The 19,574-nt window shown below is 41.9% G+C and overlaps 1 protein-coding gene across 2 annotated transcripts in view; it reads left to right on the top strand.

Moving 5' to 3' along the window:
• TTC7B (tetratricopeptide repeat domain 7B) overlaps positions 1–19,574 on the top strand; it is a gene marked incomplete at its 5' end in the record, with an annotated part of 153,719 nt that overhangs the window by 196 nt on the left and 133,949 nt on the right. The gene's annotated exons all lie outside the window — the stretch shown is intronic.

Raw genomic sequence — 19,574 nt, 5'->3', positions numbered from 1 at the left:
CAGGTGCAGCCGGGCGGGCCGGCGTGAGGGGCCTGCGGGGCGCCCCGCGGTGCCCGGGGAAGCGGTGGGGGCTGCTGGAGGGGCGGGGAGCGGGTCAGGGCGGCGCAGCCCCGCGGAGCAGGAGCCCTGGGGAGCGCGGCGGAGAGGCGGGGGCCGCCGAGGGCCTCACCCCGGCGTGCGGGCGCCTGGGAAATCGGCCCCGGGCGGTGAGCTGGGGCGCTCGTCCCCCCGGCTGGAGCATTCGTCCCCCCGTTCCCCGGCTGGAGCACCCCTCCGAAGTCCGAGGGAGGCCGCGTTTCGCCTCAGCGGCAGCGGGGCCCTGTGAATTTACGTCCTGAACTGCTGAGCGGGCTGATGGTTTGTCGTGAGTGAGGCGGCTTTGCAGACATGCATGCTGACAGCGTGCATAAAGCCCTAAATGTCCTCCTGGGCACAGCCGGAGTCTCTGTACACAGCCTGTCATGTATGAAGGCTTCCGTCCTTTTCCTTATAAACATACCTCAGCAATATAGTGCAGCTTCATTTATTTTCTTATGAAAACTATGAATGGTTTGCTTGCTCTTTTTATTTCTTATATCATGAACTTTTAAATGTTTAGCTGGAGGAGGTGAAAAGCACTGCTTCGTTCTCAGGTGTGGAAGTGCCTAATGAATGAGAGATGCAAGGAAGTTCTTTCCTTTGGCATGGATGCCTTCATGGCATGGGGATAGTGTCTGCCTCTCTGGGCTCACTCATCTGCTTGAGGTGGACCTGGAGGTAATTTTAGAGAGAAACCAAGCCTGCAGAGCCAGAACTTGGGGCGAATTCAGAGGTGGTAAGTTAAGAGGGAGGATGAGGCGTAAGGCTGGTGTCACTAGTAGTGTGTTGCGAAGGCAGTGATAGCTTTGCACATTTGCAGGGAAGAAAACTGTGTGATTCAGGTCTATAGAAATACAAATAAAAGAGGAAAAGCCAGAATCAAAGTAAAGAGAAGAAAGAATTTAAGAATAGGTGGATGGGTGCTAGATAACCTTACATGTGTTGTTGGCCTTAAGAGCGAGTGGGTGATGATCCTGAAACGCACCAGTGTTATGCTAACTAAAAATAAACAGAAGTGAAAAGGTGTAAGGTATTATGTTTAGTGTAAGGACATGCTTCATTGAGTTAGAGATCAGTTCAAGCAAAGGCATGTGTTTTTTGGCTATCTGGTTGAGCAGCATGATCTTCATAGTTTTAAGATGTACTAAGGTATTTCAAACAGGTAGGGAGAGCTAGGCAGACGATGTTACTGACAGTTTGACTAAAATTTCTCTGGCCTGAGTACTTTTTACCTAACTGAATCAGAGAAGATTATGCAGTCTGCATAACTTTATACTTCAGCGATTGTCTTATTATGCTATCTTCTAGATTCTGTACCAGTCAAAATACAAATTATTGGAGCGTTTCCTGATCTTTAAAACATGGGAGCATATCATATGTAGTTTCTGTCTCTTTCTGACAGCACAGGAGTGATTAAATCAATGTCCATGGCTTCCAGGTTCTTGCTGAGAGCATTGTCAGTGAGCTAAGTTATTGTAAGGGACTCTTGTTTTGTAGTGGAGTAACATAGGAAGAGAGTAATTTATTTAATGAAATACATACCCCTGCTGTTGAGAGTGTCTGAAACTGTAAGTTTGTGTTCTAGATCCTGGTGTACCTAACAGGTTGCAGGCCAAGGTTATCAGATAGTGAGACTATGAAGGAGAGGCCTCTGTTCCACCTGTGAAGAGAGATATGAACTGAAAGGCGCTCCGATGCATATCCCTGTTGTTAGTTAATCTGAAACAATTAATTGAAGAAAAAGTACTTGAAACTTTACTGCTTCCTTCTGTAGTAATGTTCAGTTTTACAAATCAACTAGAGAAAGGATAACTAAAGATCTGTTTTGGCTGAATGTCATAGGAATGATTTAAAAGCGTGAGAGGGGTTATTGGTCTTTGAACACAAGTGCGAAGGATTCCTTTGGGGAAGCCCTCTTGTAATCTTTTCAGACTTGCACTATTGCAAAAGAATAGACTGTTACTTTACCAGGACTTAATTACACGTCCTGTTTGGAAATGGGGATTAGAGAACTTGACAGAAATTTTAACGGGCCAGATTATTATTTGCGCTGTCTTGCATTGATATAGTATTTCTTATTGTCAAGTTCACATCCCTTGAAGCTCACAACCTCAGTCGGATGAAGGAAGGAATAATAACAATGACAGCTCCCAGGATGAAGGTCTGTGTGGATGCATAAGGCAATAGTATATACTTCTGGAGAATTGCAGCACTTGAGAGGTGCAGTATTTTGAGTGGACTTGATTATTGTATTGTTTATTCTGGTTTGTTGTGCTGATGGATCCTATCTACTCCCTCATAGAATTAGGACTCTCTATGAAACCTAATAGTGGATCAAAAATAAATGACAGTTTATGTAGGATTTTGGATGCATGAAAATGACACTTACTAGAATCAATTTCTGTGTCTGATGGACTGTGTTGGAAAGGCTTTGTGAACTTACTGAGCTTTAACATAAAGAGGGAAGAGGAATGTTAATGGATTGGTCACTGCTTTTGCTATTCTATAAGTAATAGTTACAATTTGGATCATGGAAAATGTGTGTTCTGTGTCAAGCCTGTGACTTGCCTTATTTTTTACAAAGGGTAGATAGATGAAAGAAGGGTCTTTAACCTACCTCAGAATTGTTAGGCACTTAGCCAGTTTGTATTACATTTCTCTCCTTCAGAACCAGGACTCAGCAGCGGTAATAGGATTCGTGCCATGTAACACAAATCTCTGTTTGAGCTCTTGCTTCATCAGCGCTCACCATAAAAGATTGGGACAAAACTGTTATGTGCAGGTGTGGTGGGTTAGCCTTGGTACACAGCTGCTTGGTCTCTCCCCTTCTTTAGTGGGGCAGGGGCAGAAAATAGGATAAGAAGACTCGTAGCTTCAAATAAAGATAGGGATCACTTACTAATTAGTGTTGTGGGCAAAACAGGCTTGACCTGGGGAAAATTAGTTTAATTTGTTGCCAGTTAAAATAGATTCAGATAGTAAGAAACAGAAAGGGAGTCGTGAAAGCAACACTTTTCCTCCCTCTTTCCCAGGCTCAGCTTCACTCCTGCGGCCCAGATCCTGTGCCCCTCCCCGTGTGGTGGTGGGGGGCAAAGGGGTTACAGTCTGTGTGAAGTTGTTTCTTTCTGCTGCTTCCTTCTCACATTTTTCCTGTGCTCTGGGGTCCCTGCTGGCTGCAGTCCTTCAGGGAAACAATCTGCTCTGGCACAGGCTCTCCATGTGCTACAGTTCCTTCAGGGCATGTCCACCTGCTCCAGCTTGGGTCCTTCCCAGGCTGTGGTGGTGGATATCTGCTCTGGCACCTGGAGCACCTCCTCCCCCTCCTTCTCTGACCTTGGTGTTCCCTCTACTGTTCCTCACTCCTTTAGTTCCCTCCTTCTCCCTGTGGCATTTTCCGCCCTTTCTTAAACATGCTTTTCCAGAGGTGCTGCCAGCTTTCCTGAGGGGTTCAGCTGTGTCTCGCTCTGGATCTCTCGGAGCTGGCTGGGCCTGGGACAAGGCAGCCCCTGGCCTCTTCTCATAGGGGCCACCCCTGCAGTCCCCCACTGCCAGCACCATGCCCTTTACACCCAGTACAGCACGATTTACAACAACTGTAGCAGCTGGTTTAGAAATCCTCGTGCTTCTCTGAGGTTCACAAAGATGTGGTCTTTGGCTAGTCTGTAGGCTGGCTGGTTGCAGGAAAGGTGCCATCCTCAAGTGTTCACATCCTGAGTATCGCTTCTCAAGTGGGACTGAGACAAACTCCAAGTTGTTAGAAATAAAAGCTTAAAGCAGTTTTCACTAATGAAATTTTGTGAGTGCTCCCAACTAGTTTAACTAACTGAAAAAGGCTCCTTCTAAGAAAATGGTCTGAAGAAATTTTGATTCCATTTGTTGAATTTTGTGTAACATTGCAAATGAACAGCATGGTGGTCAAGCATGGTCATGAGAGTTAGCAAAAGCTCCAAGTAAAAAATACGTGTTCACAGATTATTGCAAAAAGTAAAATAGTAAATGCTGAATATATGAAATTAATGAGAATATATTTTAAAGTGCACCCAGAATTGGGAAGCATTGGTTTTATGATTCTTTTCTATTTTAAGCCAGTCTGAATGTGCTATTTATTTAATAAAGGCCTTAATCTGCAGGAGAACTATGTACAACTTTATCTTGGAAAGCTTGGTTGGCATCAAAAACACAGTTGTGTGAATGAAATGTAACATGCCATAAGTGGGAGATTTTCTCGAAGGTCACAGTTAACTGTAGAAATCCCCAAAATAACTAGTGATGACCAAACCGCTTTGATGTTAATGATCACATATATTTGAATTCCTTATTATTTTTTTCATTAAAAGCTTTTTTTTTTAAGTAATCTGTAAGGTTGCTCTTCTCAAATATTGAAAAATAAGACTTATGAAATACCAGTGATGATTCTTTTTCAGTAAGTTTATCGTAACATGTTGGTCTTAGAGATGACTCATGTATTTTATTGAAGTGTTCAGGTTTATGAGGATTGCGTTTTGAAACCTCTCTGCAACAGTTTTAATGAGAGTATCGTGTCATTCACAGCTTTGGAAATCGGGATTCTTAGGGTGCCTGGAATTTTTTGGTATTTGAATGATATTTTTTGGAAGCTAGGAATTACATTTCAAAGCCATTTGCAAGTCCGTCATGGATTTTTGATGAAACAGTAGCGTCTCAAAGGAAGCAGCTACAATGGACTTCAGTAGGAAGGTTGTGTCTGCTCAGAGCATTCGCGGGACATGAGTGCTCTAATGTTTTCTTTCCTTCCTTTGGAAACACAGTGAGGAAACCTTTAGGTCAATTCAGTGGCAAACTGAATGGATAAAATAAAGGATCCATGAATTTCCAGGGGTATTTCCGGCCATTCATTGTTGCTGCAATCAGAACATGACCTTGCTCAAGTTCAGTGAGATGTGTGGCTCTGTCTGGAAAAGCACTGAGGAGGCAATTTTTTATAGTTCAAGTGAGGTAGAATGATGTAGTTCTGTAGAAACCTTAGCCAGTGTGAAATATTGCATTACTGTGAGGAGGGAACGCACGCCCCGGAAGTTCGCAGATCGATACGCTAACAAGAGCATTGTGACATTGCCATGAAAATAGAACATTACCTACAGGTATCAAGTTTGCTGATGGGAATATACCAGCCTTTTAACATACTACTTTCTTACTACCATTACTATCTCATTTCTGGTTGTCGTTGTTTTATTTTGCCTGTGATCTTTTCTCTGACTGTCTTTCCTCTCAACACCATGTTTCTATAGTTTCTTATTATATCTTTCCTCACATTTGGCCTTGCAGAATAAGGGAGCAGAGAGGAGTTAGGAGCAGAGTAGCAAAACAAAGGGATCAGGAAGTATTTTACATGTCTGTTTTTTGTTTGTCACTTTCTATGCTCCTTCTTTATCTGGATATAAGTAGGATGTAAAAATAGGAACATCTTACCAGTTTTCATTCGTTTTGCTCCCTTGTGAAATATGAGACCTAAGATGTATGGTTAAAGCTTATCCTCAGAGTAAACCCAGGATTTCTAAACCTCTTAGGACTCATGCCCTACTTAGAAGGTGTTTATCAAATTTGTTTGATTCTTATACATACAGCTTATAATGCAGTTTGTATATGCAAAGCTTTCCTGACAACATTTACATCTCCAGCAGAAAAGTTTGCAGACTGTGATGTGGCGTGCCTTTTTGCAGTTCCACAAAAGTGGTAATGAAGCTCTCTTCATTTGTTCTTTTTTGTTTTCCTTCTGTTGTGTTCACTATCATATTTACAGGACAAGCGTACTAGGGACATATTTTTCTGAATGAAGAGGAAAGGTGGTGACAGTACTAAGATGTGTTGTCTTATTTTTGACTGACAGCTTTGTTTCTTCAGATAGCCAGGGGTGTTACAACAGTGTAAGTGACGATGTAGATCTGCTGCTTGTATTCTGACTTGTCATCTGGAAAAGAAAATGCTAGCGTAGTCAGTATGATTTCACAAGTAACCAAGCTGGTCTGACACCTTGCTGCTATTGCATGGAGGAGCTCTTTCGTCCTACCTTTACTCAAGCTGCTCCTTCTCTATGCAGTTTCTCCTGGGTACGTGTTCCTGGCCTCTCCCTTGTGTTGATGAACACCAGAGGTGGGACTTAACCGTGCTGGGCCAGCAGAAAACTCTATACTCATCTTTCTGGCATTAGTTTCTGCTAGCTTACTGAGCAGATTTGCCTCCCGTAGGGGTCTGAAGAGTGTAACAGCTGCAGGACAATCAACAGTGACAGCAGCCAGTGAGGGGCAAAGGCGAGAGGAACTTTTTTCTTCTGCCACTGTGAGAAAACATTTTCTAGGTCTGAGTGGAATGAACTAAGTAATTCTGGGAATTTTGAGCTTATAGCTGCTTACATTTATAAGGATACTCCTATATATTATGAATGTAATTATTGTAGGAATTAGACATCTCGCATATTAATGTTGGGTTGGTTGCACTTTGTTGCTTTGTTTAAAAGTTATAAGAAGAAATGGTAGCCTGACTTATCAGTGTATATATACTGGTATATGTCCATATTATAGTTGCTGTATGTTCCTTTAACCTAACTTCAAGGGTTAAAGGTAAGTATTAGCTTTTGTATAGGGAAATCAGTTCATTACCATAACTCGGGATCATTGATACTGCTTTTGTTTGAGTTTGATTTGCAGAAGGTGGGCAGAAGGTCTTTAACCATGCCAAATGTGGGCCATTCCCCCTCCCTGCAGATCTGTGTTGTAAATAACCAGATTTGATGCTTAGATTCTCTGCAGTTTTTTCTGCACTGAACACAATTTAATTGGTGATCTAATAAGGAGCGACTGAAGACAACAACTTTGTAAAAAGCAAAGTGGCAGAGTGTTGAGAGAAATTGGAGGGAGTGAGGGTGTCTGGCTAATAGTGCTATGTGTGTTTGTAGCAAGACCTTTGATTATTGGAGAGCATTTGATCTCTCCTCCAGGCTCTGGGGGAAGAGTGCTGAATGAGCATTTCTCTGGTGTCAGCAAATGTGTGGCAGAATGCATAGAGGCAGTTATTAGTAAGCTGCTCTGATCAGAGATGTTATCAGTTGCTCTGTTGCTTCAGGAGATGTTGCATGTTGCAAGTTCCCACCCCACTGATGATCTGTGTTTGGTATGAATCCACTCAAAATGTGTATGCATAAACAGAAATCCTTTACTATAATCTCATATTGCCTCCAAGAGAAGGGAATGCAGGAAAGGTGGTGTTTGTTTTTTTAATGTAGTTTTAAAGTAATTTTAAATCTCCTTTTTATGGATTTTGCTACAGCTTTATTGTATGTATGCTGTTTTTTTCCAACAGGATCTTGGTTCATTCCACTCACAGAATGGACCAGCCTCTTGAGATAGAACCATAAATCTTAAGGCCAGAATCAAATATTTCATCAAATCATTCATTCTCTCTTTATAATTATCTTGATCACTGCCTGTGGAATTATCACATAAGAAATCTGTAAAATCTTTAATGTTATAGTAGGAAGAAAACTGCTTACCTTAAGCACTCTGTTACTGAGTTTGTCACCCATATTAGTATTCTGTAGAGATGATATATTAACAATGATTAATCAACAACTTGAGTTTTGATACAGCTGCTCTACAGTTGATGTTTCTGATGTGCAACATGTAAAGGGGGATAAAGCAAAGGAGGGTCTTTGAAACGTGTGGTTGTATTGTCTGGGAAAGAGGAGAGGATCAGGATCTGACCCCAGCAGATACTTAGTAGTTGTTTCTTTGGTAATGAAAGTAGATCCTGAATGTTTAAGCTGCACTGAAAGAAACGAGGAAATAAAAGAAAGGGGACGTATGTGTTACAGTATTTGGCAAATGCTGCTCTTCCACTGTTAAGTTCCCTATTTAAGCATTGTGTATTGTTGTTCTGTTTTGAAATTGAAATTGTGTATTGTTGTTCTGTTTTGGTTACTTCCTTGGCTATATGAATTAGAGCTTCCCCTTTATTAGGATAAAGAAGTAGTCTTTTCAGCCTTGAGCTTGCTAGGTGCTGGACCCCTGGTGCAGGCAGCTTCTTAGGGACCTGACAACTATTATGTACTTGTGGAGGGTGTTGCCAGGTTTCACAGAAGACTTATCCTTCCTCTTCCCAAAAGGAGGTGTAAACTCTGCTGCTTTCACAAAAAGTGAGTGGGAAATCACTTTTTGGCTCTACACAAATCTTGAATGCAGCTTACCTGAGCCCAAAACTTTTTTTTATCTCCATAAAACTTTTGCAAAGGCAACCAAGATATAAAAACACCAACAGCTTCCAGCCCCTCCCCTATTTTTTTCTGCAGTTAATTATGTGAATGAGTTGTTGATTATCTCTCAAGTGTGCCTTATTTCAAATTCAGGTTTGCCTGGGCTCAGCTTCCAGCCACACTTCTGTTTTTCTTTTTACCATTTAATTATGGTCTCTTTACCTTAACGGGGAGAAAATGCTGTGCATTAATTAGGGCTCTAATGGGATTGCTTTAGTGCTGGGTTTAAGGAGAGGCAGAAGTAAGGGATTTAATGCTTTTTGAACAGCTGATAGAATTCAAAAATCAAACCAACACAACCACCGACACAAAAACAAAGTTGCAAAAAAATGCTTTCTGTCTTAAAACTGGTGTTTATGTACCTGAGACAATAATTTCTGAGAGTGACAGGTGTAGGCTCCTGCCTTTCAAGAATTTACTTGAGGTTTCCCAGGTGGAGCTGGGAGAGGGGGGGAGGAGGACAAGAAGAGGCTGTTTTTTGTGAGTGGCTTTTGGAAATGGTAGAGAACTGCAAGATCTCCTCTTCTGGGGAACAGAGACTCATCTGTGTGCTTTCATCTGAGCTTTGGGTCCTGCCATGGATGAAAAATGTCCATCTTCTGACCTGAACAATCAGTGATTAATACAGAGAGATGTCCAGGGAGTGAAGGAGTAAACCAAAATCTCTAGATGGTGAGGTTTAGGAGTCAGGAAGTATAACTGTTATATGAGAAGTTGGGCAGAGCCAGCATCTCTTCAATCTCTTATTTCGTTTTTGTCAACCATTTTCTTTACCTTCTTGGGAGAACAAAAGTGGGATTCCATTGTCATCATCTGTCAAATTTGCACTGTGCTGCAATATAGCGGTTTGGTAGAGCATGGACAAGAGCGACTGTTCCCAGGACACGGTTTGGTTTTGCCTTCCATCTAAGTAGTTTCTAGTCTTTTGTTGTTGTTGTTGCTGTTAGTAGCGTTTGTCCTTTGAAGACCAAACCATGGCAAGAAGCAAGATTGAAAAGAATTCCTAGCTATCACAGCATGTGCTTTTCCTGTCCTCCAAGTCACTCTTTCATCATCTTTGTAACTTACGCAAAACATAAATAGAAGGAAGCTAAATTTTGACCATTCTCCCTCAATGTGGTTACTGTTCTGAGTTAAACACCCAATGATAATGGTGATAGTGTTTCCCACACTTTGTGCTTCTCAGTCTTGGGTATGACCCACATTCTTATTTCTTGGTTGTACATTGCATTTGACTGAATGGACCAGGTTTAATTCAAACATAAACTTATCAGTAGTCTAGATAATACATTGTGGCTGTCCCGGCTTGCTTACTTACTGTTCTGATGGTCTTAACATGTCACAAAACTTGGGAGATTGAATATTAAAAAAAAAAAAAGCCATGAAACATTGCTGCAGTTTTCTGTTTTTCTTAATATGTACCCTCATAAAATAAATTTCTGTAGTAGTGGTACTTTGGAAGTAAATTTGTATATGCATAAGTAGTCTGGGAAGCCTATACTATTTTTCTTCAAAGCAAGTTTGGGCTGTCAAGCAGGAAAATTGCCTAGATACTGCATAGCTGCACAGTAAAAGGGTGTCATGCCCTATGTGTACTTAAGAGGCAGAGGAATGAATGACTGTATAATTAAAGGTGTTAATAAGTAGAATTAAGTTTCTTTGAGCAGCTGACTGTATTTTCTGCTTCTGGTTTTACATGTGTATCGTCTGCATCAGTCTGCAGCCTTTTTGCCTGCAGTGCCTGTTGGACTACACATGTTCTCTAGCTATTCTTGTACTATCCCCAGAGACCTGACTGGTCAAGATCCTGGGAAACCTGCTCTATCTAGTTGGTCTTGCTTGGAGCAGGGCTGTATGACTAGATGATCTCCAGAGGTCCCTTCCAATGTCAACCATCCTGTGATGCTGTGAATTCTTGCTACTTCATAGTCAGTGATGGAACCATAAGTGACACCTGTATATCCATATATTGTTTTTCTTTTCTTTTATGTAAACCTTGTATAAATCTAAGGTTAGTTTCAGCATTCATTTTAATTTTAAGTAACTTCTGGTCAGAGTTACTTGAACAAGTACTTGGAGACTTCTGCTCATATTCCTCTTCAGGTACAGCAAATGCTCTTAATGATTGTTACGTGCATCATGAACAAAGCAAATGACTTTGTTTTAAGTGTGTGTTCAACTTGTTCCCAGTTAAAAAACACGTGTTTCATGCTGTTTCTGCCAGATGAATATGAAATCAGCTGTGGATCCAAGATTTCCAGATCTTCCTCTGGAAGAAAGCTCCATTTCAAAATGGCCTTCTTAATAAATGTTCTATGGGATGCTTTAAGATTTTTCTCTTCTTCAGCTGTTTTTACAGAAACTTTACTCTGAAATTTTTGTCTGGGTACTATAGGGAGCAGTTGACCCCTTTGGATGCTTCTTGGTGCATCCCACTCCTGAATAAAAATCCTCAATTTTGCTTTTTAGATTTAAGCATAATGATAATCCAGCATGTTTTGGGAAGGCTGAGGAAAATCGTCTCAAAATAATGCAATATGCAGCTCTTCAGGTACTCTAAGCCTTCAGTTTTACCTTTAGAGATACTAAGAGTTTTAGGGATTGAGTAGGAGGAGTTTCCTTTCTGACTCCTGTCCTGGTTCCGGCAGGGATGGGGTTAATTTCCCCAGGGATGCGGCAGGGGAGGCAGGTATCCCATACCACGTGACACATGCCCGGGCTATAAGAGGCGCTAGCCGGGGAGGAGGGGGGCAGTCGCCACCCGGGGGCGGGCTGCGGCGGTGCGGGTCCGGTCGGTGCGCGGCGGTACTGTAATCGCCTCCTTATACTCCTTTATCGATGTTATTGTTTTTCTTTCTTCTTCCCTTTGGCTGTTCTGTTAAATTACACTATTTCGATCCACGAGTTTTGCCTTTTTCTTCCGATTTTTCCCACGGCTGTGGGAGTCGAGCGAGCGGCTGTGTGGTTCTTTGTTGCCGGCTGAGGCCAAACCACGACAACTCCCAAGCTAGTTTTCCTCTGGGAAGATTTGAAACACCAGAACAGAGATTACAAAGCAAGTCTCAACTTGCTGGAATGCTGCACATCAACTTGTGGTCCCATTGGGATACAGGAAATCTCATACTTCTCTTCTTTACCCTTTGGTCCTATCTTCCCCTGTTTTTTGTTTGTTTGTTTGTTTTGGGGTGGTTTTTGTTGTTGTTTTAATTTTTTTATTATTTTTGGTCCTAAGTTAAGACTTGAGTTTTCATTTCTTTCTCTCTCTGGAATCTGGTACAGGGCAGGTGAAGCAGCATCCTCTTCTGTTCTTACAACTCCATGCTTCATTTAATTGATCTCACATCGTGCGGTGTTTTCATTTGGAACTGATGATAACTGTGATCTTTCAGCTTCAATACATTTGGGCAATTGTGCTTTTTAGGAGCCTGAAATATGATACCTGAAATACTGAAGATTTTGGTGGAGAGTGGGTGAAGTGATATAATGTGCTTCTAGATTTGCTTTCTGCTTGCTTACAAGGAAAGATTAAAGTTTGTTTGGCCAGCCACCTCAGATTCTTTAGCTAGTTTGCCCTATATTTCCTGTTCCTAAATACTTCCTATTCAAATTCGGATCCTCAGGGCTTGAGTCTGAGGTTGAGCCTCTTTGCCTAAATCTTTGTGGTAGGAGATTTTGTCCTAATTCTGCACATTTTTCTCACAGCTGTGTAATTCAGAAGAGAACGTCACGAAATACTAAAAATACTTCTTTTAATCTATGCCACTTGGCATATAAAGAGGAAAACATTGGTTTTCTCCGTACTCTTTCTTGCTTTAGATGTGGAGCTGTCAAGGCTCCATAACATGTAACTATCTTGGCTGGCTGTTCTGGTTCCGGCAGGGATGGGGTTAATTTCCCCAGGGATGCGGCAGGGGAGGCAGGTATCCCATACCACGTGACCCATGCCCGGGCTATAAGAGGCGCTAGCCGGGGAGGGGGGGGGCAGTCGCCACTCGGGGGCGGGCTGCGGCGGTGCGGGTCCGGTCGGTGCGCAGCGGTACTGTAATCGCCTCCTTATACTCTTTTATCGGTGTTATTGTTTTTCTTTCCTCTTCCCTTTGGCTGTTCTGTTAAATTGCACTATTTCAACCCACGAGTTTTGCCTTTTTCTTCCGATTTTTCCCACGGCTGTGGGAGTCGAGCGAGGGGCTGTGTGGTTCTTTGTTGCCGGCTGAGGCCAAACCATGACACTAGCATAGGATCATGTGTATTCTTGCCGGTGTACTACAACAGTATGACACGGACATTTCATCACGGAGGAACATCTTGTGCATGGAGCCTTGATACCAGGAGCACTGCTGTTGGTAGTTGCTGCCACAGAGGTGATAGCAACTATGTTATCTGTGAGAGGCATTTGCATTGTACCCTTGAAGTATTTCCTTGTGATGTTAAAAATACAAGTGAAATACGTAATTATCAGGCCCTTTTAAAAAAATATTACATTTTCTGCATTAATATGAGAAACACTTAAGAAACCACATACATAGTAGTTGCGGCCTGGATAACCTTCAGTGTTTTGCTTTGGTTTTTATCCAAGCCTGTTGAACCACCACAGGAAAAGTAATACTTTAACAAAGCAGCTATTTGGTAGCCCACAGAACAACAGGTAGCAGGTTCATTAGTTCTTTTGAGAACACTTAATCATTCACTGTGGGTGTATCTTGGTGTACTCTGAAATTGAATGACCTTTTAAAGTCACATCTTAGAGGGGGATTCTGCAGGCAAGAGGCAGAGCTCCTAATCTGTGTTCAATTAGGGTTTTTTTGGTTTTGGTGTTTTTTTTGGTTGGTTTGTTGGTTTTTTTTTTTTGCTGTGTGCAGTGTTGCCGTTCTTTCCTTTCCTAAATGTACTTTTAGAAAGGAATTTAGAGCTAGGTATTCCTCTCATCTAGCCTGCTAACAACCCCTGAGTTCTTCAACAAATGCCTGAAGGCATAATCAGAAAACCAATTATTTTTTTATTTTAGCACGTGGTTCAGTGTCTGATTCAAGATAGACCATGGTTGTAAGCTAATAGTAGTAAGTATTCTTCATCATTCTTGACCCAGGATAAATGAAGTTTAAGCCTCTGTTTTAATTCTCTGGTTTTCTGTGAGTAACTGCTTTGTATCCCAATAGTGTGGTAACAGTTCTGCTTCAAAAATGAGATGTTAGAAATTGAGTAGCAAAGCAGCTGTCAATTCGATATTTTTAGACACTATTCTACAAAGACATGTCATCATGTGTGGTTTTTCCCTCACCCTGTATTTATGCCAGCCTTTATTCTCATTTTGAAGACGGTTAGGGTGAATCCATATTACAAAGAGGAATGGCCATGTTTGCACAAGGTTCTTCTCAAGACATTTTGTATGAGTGTGTTTAAGCTTTCTCTAAGCTGAAAAAAAACAGCTTGCATGTGTAGAAGTGTCTGGGGTTTTTGGTTTTGCTTTCAATGCTAAAAGAAATGGATATTTCACCTAAAGCAACCTTCAGTTTTTTTTGCAATTCCAATGTGCTCAGACTTGTCTGTGATTATAGACAGAGGACATCCTATTAGGCAAGTGGATTATTTCAGTGATACTGTGATGTTGCAGAAACAGATGGGCAAGCTAGGCTGTCCTTCTCCAGTTAGGAAATGGTTCTGCAGTGCAGTTGTGATATCCCCTAACTCTACTAAAGTAATTGTTGTTGATAAACTTTTTCAGCAGAGGAATGGATGAGTAAGAGGGACTCTCCCTTGATCAAGAACTTTATATTGATCCACAACTATCTCAATTTTTTAAAAGTTTTCATGGCTTTGAAACTGGTTTTTGTGGTTTTGAAACTGGTTAGTAACAGTTTTATTTTCTTCTGAAACATCTATTTATACTGACTGAAAGAACACTAGACTTCAAGGTATCTGAAAACTTTATGCAGTTTAATTCTGTCTTTATAAAGTGTCTCACAGAAGAATATAATCTAGATCACTCATACTGTGCTGGAAGAAAAAGAAAAGCAATTTCTTCTCAAACATTACTTACGTTATTTCAGGATGTCTTAAGGGATAGCTAAAACTGATTAAAAACTCTGCTAGAGCTGTGGTTTCATAAATGTTTTGTTTGTTTGTTTGTTTTTTTCAGAAAAGTCCACGTAATTGGAATTTTGTTATAAGCACCATTGAGGCTCGATCTTACAGGCCCAGAATGGTTGACATGCCTCGAGCCAATGCTTTGTTAATAAAGCACTCTCTCAGTCATAATTTGATTTAAAAATTTGTTGCCAGTGTCTGGCCCCCACCAACTGACTTAGCAGATGAGTGACTCGGTAAATGAGAAAATCCTGCTTTGTAGTAACTTCTGTGGTTTGTGTTCTGTGACCTGTTGTCTTCCAGTGTTAGTCACCAGGAGCTCAGCGACTGCAGCCCTTCTGTGATGAAAGCCAGGCTGACAGTAACTGTTTCTCTTATCTCTCATGATATATAGCAATGGTACAGGGAAAGGGTGAGTTGTGCTGCGTATGAGTGACCTAGAAGAACAGCTTTTGTTTTGAAGCTTAATCGGATCTGTGTGTAAGTTGAAGCTGTTGTTTTCTCCTCTCCCACCTTTCCTCTGAAGGAAAGTATGTGTAATACATGCTGCTGCACTGTGGCTGTCCCTAGCTAGTGGATGGATCATTAGCTTCTCTAACTTGCATCAAGGATGGGTACAAAATATCTGGGTGCTACAGGCTGCTTTGATTCTCATCTTAAGGTGTCTGGATAGTTTCAGGTTATGCGCCAGCTTTACTCTTGCTTATGTCCTGTTTTTAGAGACAATATCATATTTTTTCAAGTCATTGTCGGAGAGAAGAAACTTAGCTTAAGGAGGAAGGGGGAGAATGAGAGAGGAAAGAGAGAGGGAGGCTAAATTAAGTTTTCTGGAGGTAGCTTCTTGTTTCTTTCCTCTTATGTTCCCTGGTCTGAGAAATTTTTCTGTGTACAAGAGCGGAATAATCTTACAAACTTTCTGCAGAGTGCTGGATCTTTGTCTACAGATCTGTGTTCTACTGCGGCCCCACAAATGGGTGAGAATTGGAACTTCTAGAACTGGTATTCCTCTTTCTGTGGTGCAGCTGTTGAGCAACTGGAGTGCGGAGGGGAGTATGGCTACACTCTGCTCTCGCGTGTGCCAGTGCTGTTCTTTGGTTACAGGCAAGATGATTGTTTTCCCCTTTAGTAATAGGGATGATTTCAGCATTTCGTTTTAAGAATCATCATGCCTCAGGGAATGCATTTTCACACCTGACAGTGCAAGGTTTATTTTCTTTTTCCTTAGTGTCTAACCTGTTCTTCAAGATATCTGCCAATCTGTTGTAACCGTCCAAACTAGTTGTTTCACATGCTTCCATGACAAGTCTGCAGTTTATATTAACAAAACATCTCTGGCAGCTGGTGCACAGTCTAGCTGTGTTTTTTACCTGTCTCTCCATAAAGATAGATATACTGTATTTAAGTTAATTAAAGAAATGCTTGTTATGGGAGTGTGGGCCAGAAGAATTTTTGAGACCTACTTAAAGGAACGCATGTGAGAGGGAGGGCACATGTGGTACTTTTTTTCTTTGGCACATTTGAAGTTCTGCCATTTGAAGTGTTGAAGAATGTCAATGATAGACCTCACTCTTTTCATTGCAAACAGCCTTGATCATACTTCAGCTCCTGAACCAAAGCCCTGGATTTAGCATGGAATCCAAATGACACTGTTTGATGTTCGTGTTTCCTCAGCCTTCTTTGGAAATGAAGTTTGCTCAGTGAAGTGTTAAACTGAAGAAAGGAAAGATGAATGTTGCTTGCTAAATTAAATACTTTGTTTTCAATGAGTATAGATAAGGGAGTAAGTATCTATTTGCACATGCCTTAAAACTTTGAGTAAACAGTTTGTATTTTTACTTGTTTTTAAGTCACCATTTAGCTTTAAAAATACAATTAGCAAAATTAATCTTCATTGTTCTTCTCCTAAGTAGGTCATTACTATGCTAACCTCACGTATAATTTTCAAGGCCCACTCTTTTTTTTTTTTTAATCACCTTTTTAAAGAGGCTCATAAACAAAAACTGCGTACTTGTAACACTCTCTGGAGTCTTCTGGATATTATTAGTAAAATGCCTGTGGTGAAGGGACCCCTCAGTGACCTATTATTTGCAAGGCAAATAATTGCATCTTGTGAACATGTTCTGAGGCGCAGTTTTGTGAGTTTGGAGTGGGCCTCTGATCTCAGAGACCCTTTCACACAGCATGTGTTAAACTGCTTACAACAAAGGCTGTATCGGTGTGCAAAACCAGCTGTCCCTTCTCTGCATGCAGTTTACGCTATTTGATTTCTGGAGAGATGGAACAATTGCAGAAAGTGCAGTCCTACAGAGTGCTATGCCAAAGCTATCTTTGAGCAGGGTAATGTTGCTCATAATATCTGACTTTACTATTTGTTTATAATAGTATTGTGGCTACACTAATGAAATGTGGTATTTGGAAAAAGGCTGTAACAGGGGATTTGGTCCGAAATGTCAGGTTTAGATTTGGTCAGTGTAATGTCTTGTTTAGTTTGTAGCTTGAAACTGAAACTATGCAAGCTGCTAAGATTTCTCTTTGAAGGAAAAGAAAGAACATGCAGAAAATAAACTGTAACAAAATTGATATTGAGTATCTTTAGCAATAAAACCCCTTGTTCTAGCGTATTGCTTCTCTTGGGAAATTTGGTTTATTGGAGCAAGTGACAATTGTCTGTACCATTCATCCTTTTTGGTATACTGTATCAGTGCATGCAGAAAATCTGTTGGTATCGATGGGAAAATATTCCATTTGATGGACAAGTCTTGTGGAGTGAAGCATTATGCCCTGACGGAGGATGACTGTTAGGCAAAGGGGGCATATGCAAGTCTCTGATACCCAGGTGGATTGTGTCAGAGTATGGAAAGAGCTGGCCAAAGTCATTGTAAGGACACTGTCATTTTTCAAAGGTCTTGGTGATCGAGGGTGATTCTTGATGACTGGAAAAAGTCAAATATGGCCATTTGCAAGAAGGTCAAGAAGGAGGATCCAGGGAATGCAGGTTGATTAGCCTAACCTCAGGCCCTGGGAAGATTAGGAATCACGCTGTGGAAACTGGTTGGACGGACAAGGAGGTGATGGGATCAGAACCTTCTCATTTTAGTTCTGTTCAGAACTGTTAAATTTCTAGTGTGCAAGGAGACTAGCTAACCTTCAATGCAGTATACCTTAAGCTCCATCTGAAATATTAAAGTGTACAAACTTTGAGCCTTTATATTTGTCAGAACTTCTCTTATTTGTTTTTTTTTTTTTTTAAACTATACATCAGGTATTTGAGATGAAAACATTTCAGTCAAATTTTATAAACTGATCAACTTCTTTGTTAAGGGATGTGCAAATTATATGATGGACTCACTGTTGCATGTGAAACTGTGCCATTCACCATATGAGCATTGAATAGGTAAATAAAAACTTTTTTGGTTGGCAATTAGTGGGTAATAAGATTTCATTGTTATACTGTAGCTGTGGTATTGTTAGAAATTTTTGACTGGGAAATGTATGCCTTGAATATGTATTTGACCCAGGGAACTACGGGCCAGTCAGTCTCACCTCTGTGCCTGGCAAGATCATGGAGCAGATCCTCCTGGAAACTCTGCTGAGGCACGTAGAAAACAAGGGATGTGGTTGGTGACAGCCAGCATGGCTTCACCAAGGGCAAGTCATGCCTGACAAATTTGGTGGCCTTCTACGAAGGGGTTACAGAGGCAGTAGACAAGGGAAGACCAACTGATGTCATCTACTTGGATTTGTGCAAAGTGTTTGACACTGTCCCACACGTTATCCTGGTCTCTAAATTGAAGAGACATGGATTCGGCAAATGGACCACTCGGTGGATAAAGAACTGCCTGGACGGTCACACTCAAAGAGTTGCAGTCAAGGGCTTGATGTCCAAGTGGAGAGCAGTGACGAGTGGTGTTCCTCAGGGGTTGGTACTGGGACCTGTACTGTTCAACATCTTTGTCGGCGACATGGACAGTGGGGTTGAGTGCACCCTCAGCAAGTTTACCAATGATACCAAGCTCTTTAGCGAGGTAGACATGCTGGAGGGGAGGGACGCCATCCAGAGGGACCTGGACAGGCTGCAGAGATGGGCCCAAGCCGACCTCATGCAGTTCAAAAAGGCCAAGTGCAAGGTCTTACATCTGAGTTGGGGCAATCCCAAGCACAAATACAGGCTCAGCAGGGAATGGCTGGAGAGCAGCCCTGAGGAGAAGGACCTGGGTGTGCTCATTGACGAGAAGATCAACATGAGCCAGCAGTGTGTGATCGCAGCCCAGAAGGCCAACTGTATCCTGGGCTGCATCGAAAGAAGTGTGGCCAGCAGGTCAAAGGAGGTGATTCTGCCCCTCTACGCCACTCTCATGAGACCCCACCTGGAGTACTACATCCAGCTCTGGAGTCCCCAACATAAGAAGGACATGGACCTGCTGGAGCATGCCCAGAGGAGAGCCATGAGGATGATCCGAGGGCTGGAGCACCTCTCCTATGAGGAGAGGCTGAAAGAGTTGGGCCTGTTCAGCCTGGAGAAGAGAAGGCTCCGGGGAGAACTTATTGTGGCCTTCCAGTACCTAAAGGGGGCCTACAGGAGAGCTGGGGAAGGACTCTTTACTAGGGCATATAGCGATAGGACGAGGGAGAATGGCTTTAAACTAGAAGAGGGCAGGTTCAGATTAAACATTAGGAAGAATTTTTTCACTTTGAGGGTGGTAAGGCACTGGAACAGGTTGCCCAGAGAGGCTGTTGAGGCCCCATCCCTGGAGGTGTTCAATGCCAGGCTGGATGTGGCCTTGGGCAACCTGGTCTAGAGAGAGGTGTCCCTGCCTATGGCAGGGGGGTTGAAACTCGATGATCTTCAAGGTCCTTTCCAACCTAAATCATTCTATGATTTGAAAGATGTTGAGTGTCATTGTTTTTTCAAATGTCTCTAAAACAATGGTGCACCAGGGAGATACTTTGTTTTACCCTTCCATATCTTTCAAGGAACCAACATTTTTGGCAAGCGTGTATCAAAGCTGTACCCAGAGTGCATTGTTGTCGCGAGGATGAATTGAGCAGAAGGTGCACAGTTTAGGCAAAACAGAACACATGTGAAGAGGCATAAAGGTGCTCTTAAGAAAGTGCATGTAGAGTCACA

Source organism: Vanellus vanellus (genome assembly GCF_965231255.1).
Source record: "Vanellus vanellus genome assembly, chromosome: 6".
Lineage (NCBI taxonomy): Eukaryota > Metazoa > Chordata > Aves > Charadriiformes > Charadriidae > Vanellus > Vanellus vanellus.
The sequence above is the reverse complement of the archived record's forward strand: the minus strand, read 5'-3'. Positions and strand labels throughout refer to the sequence as shown.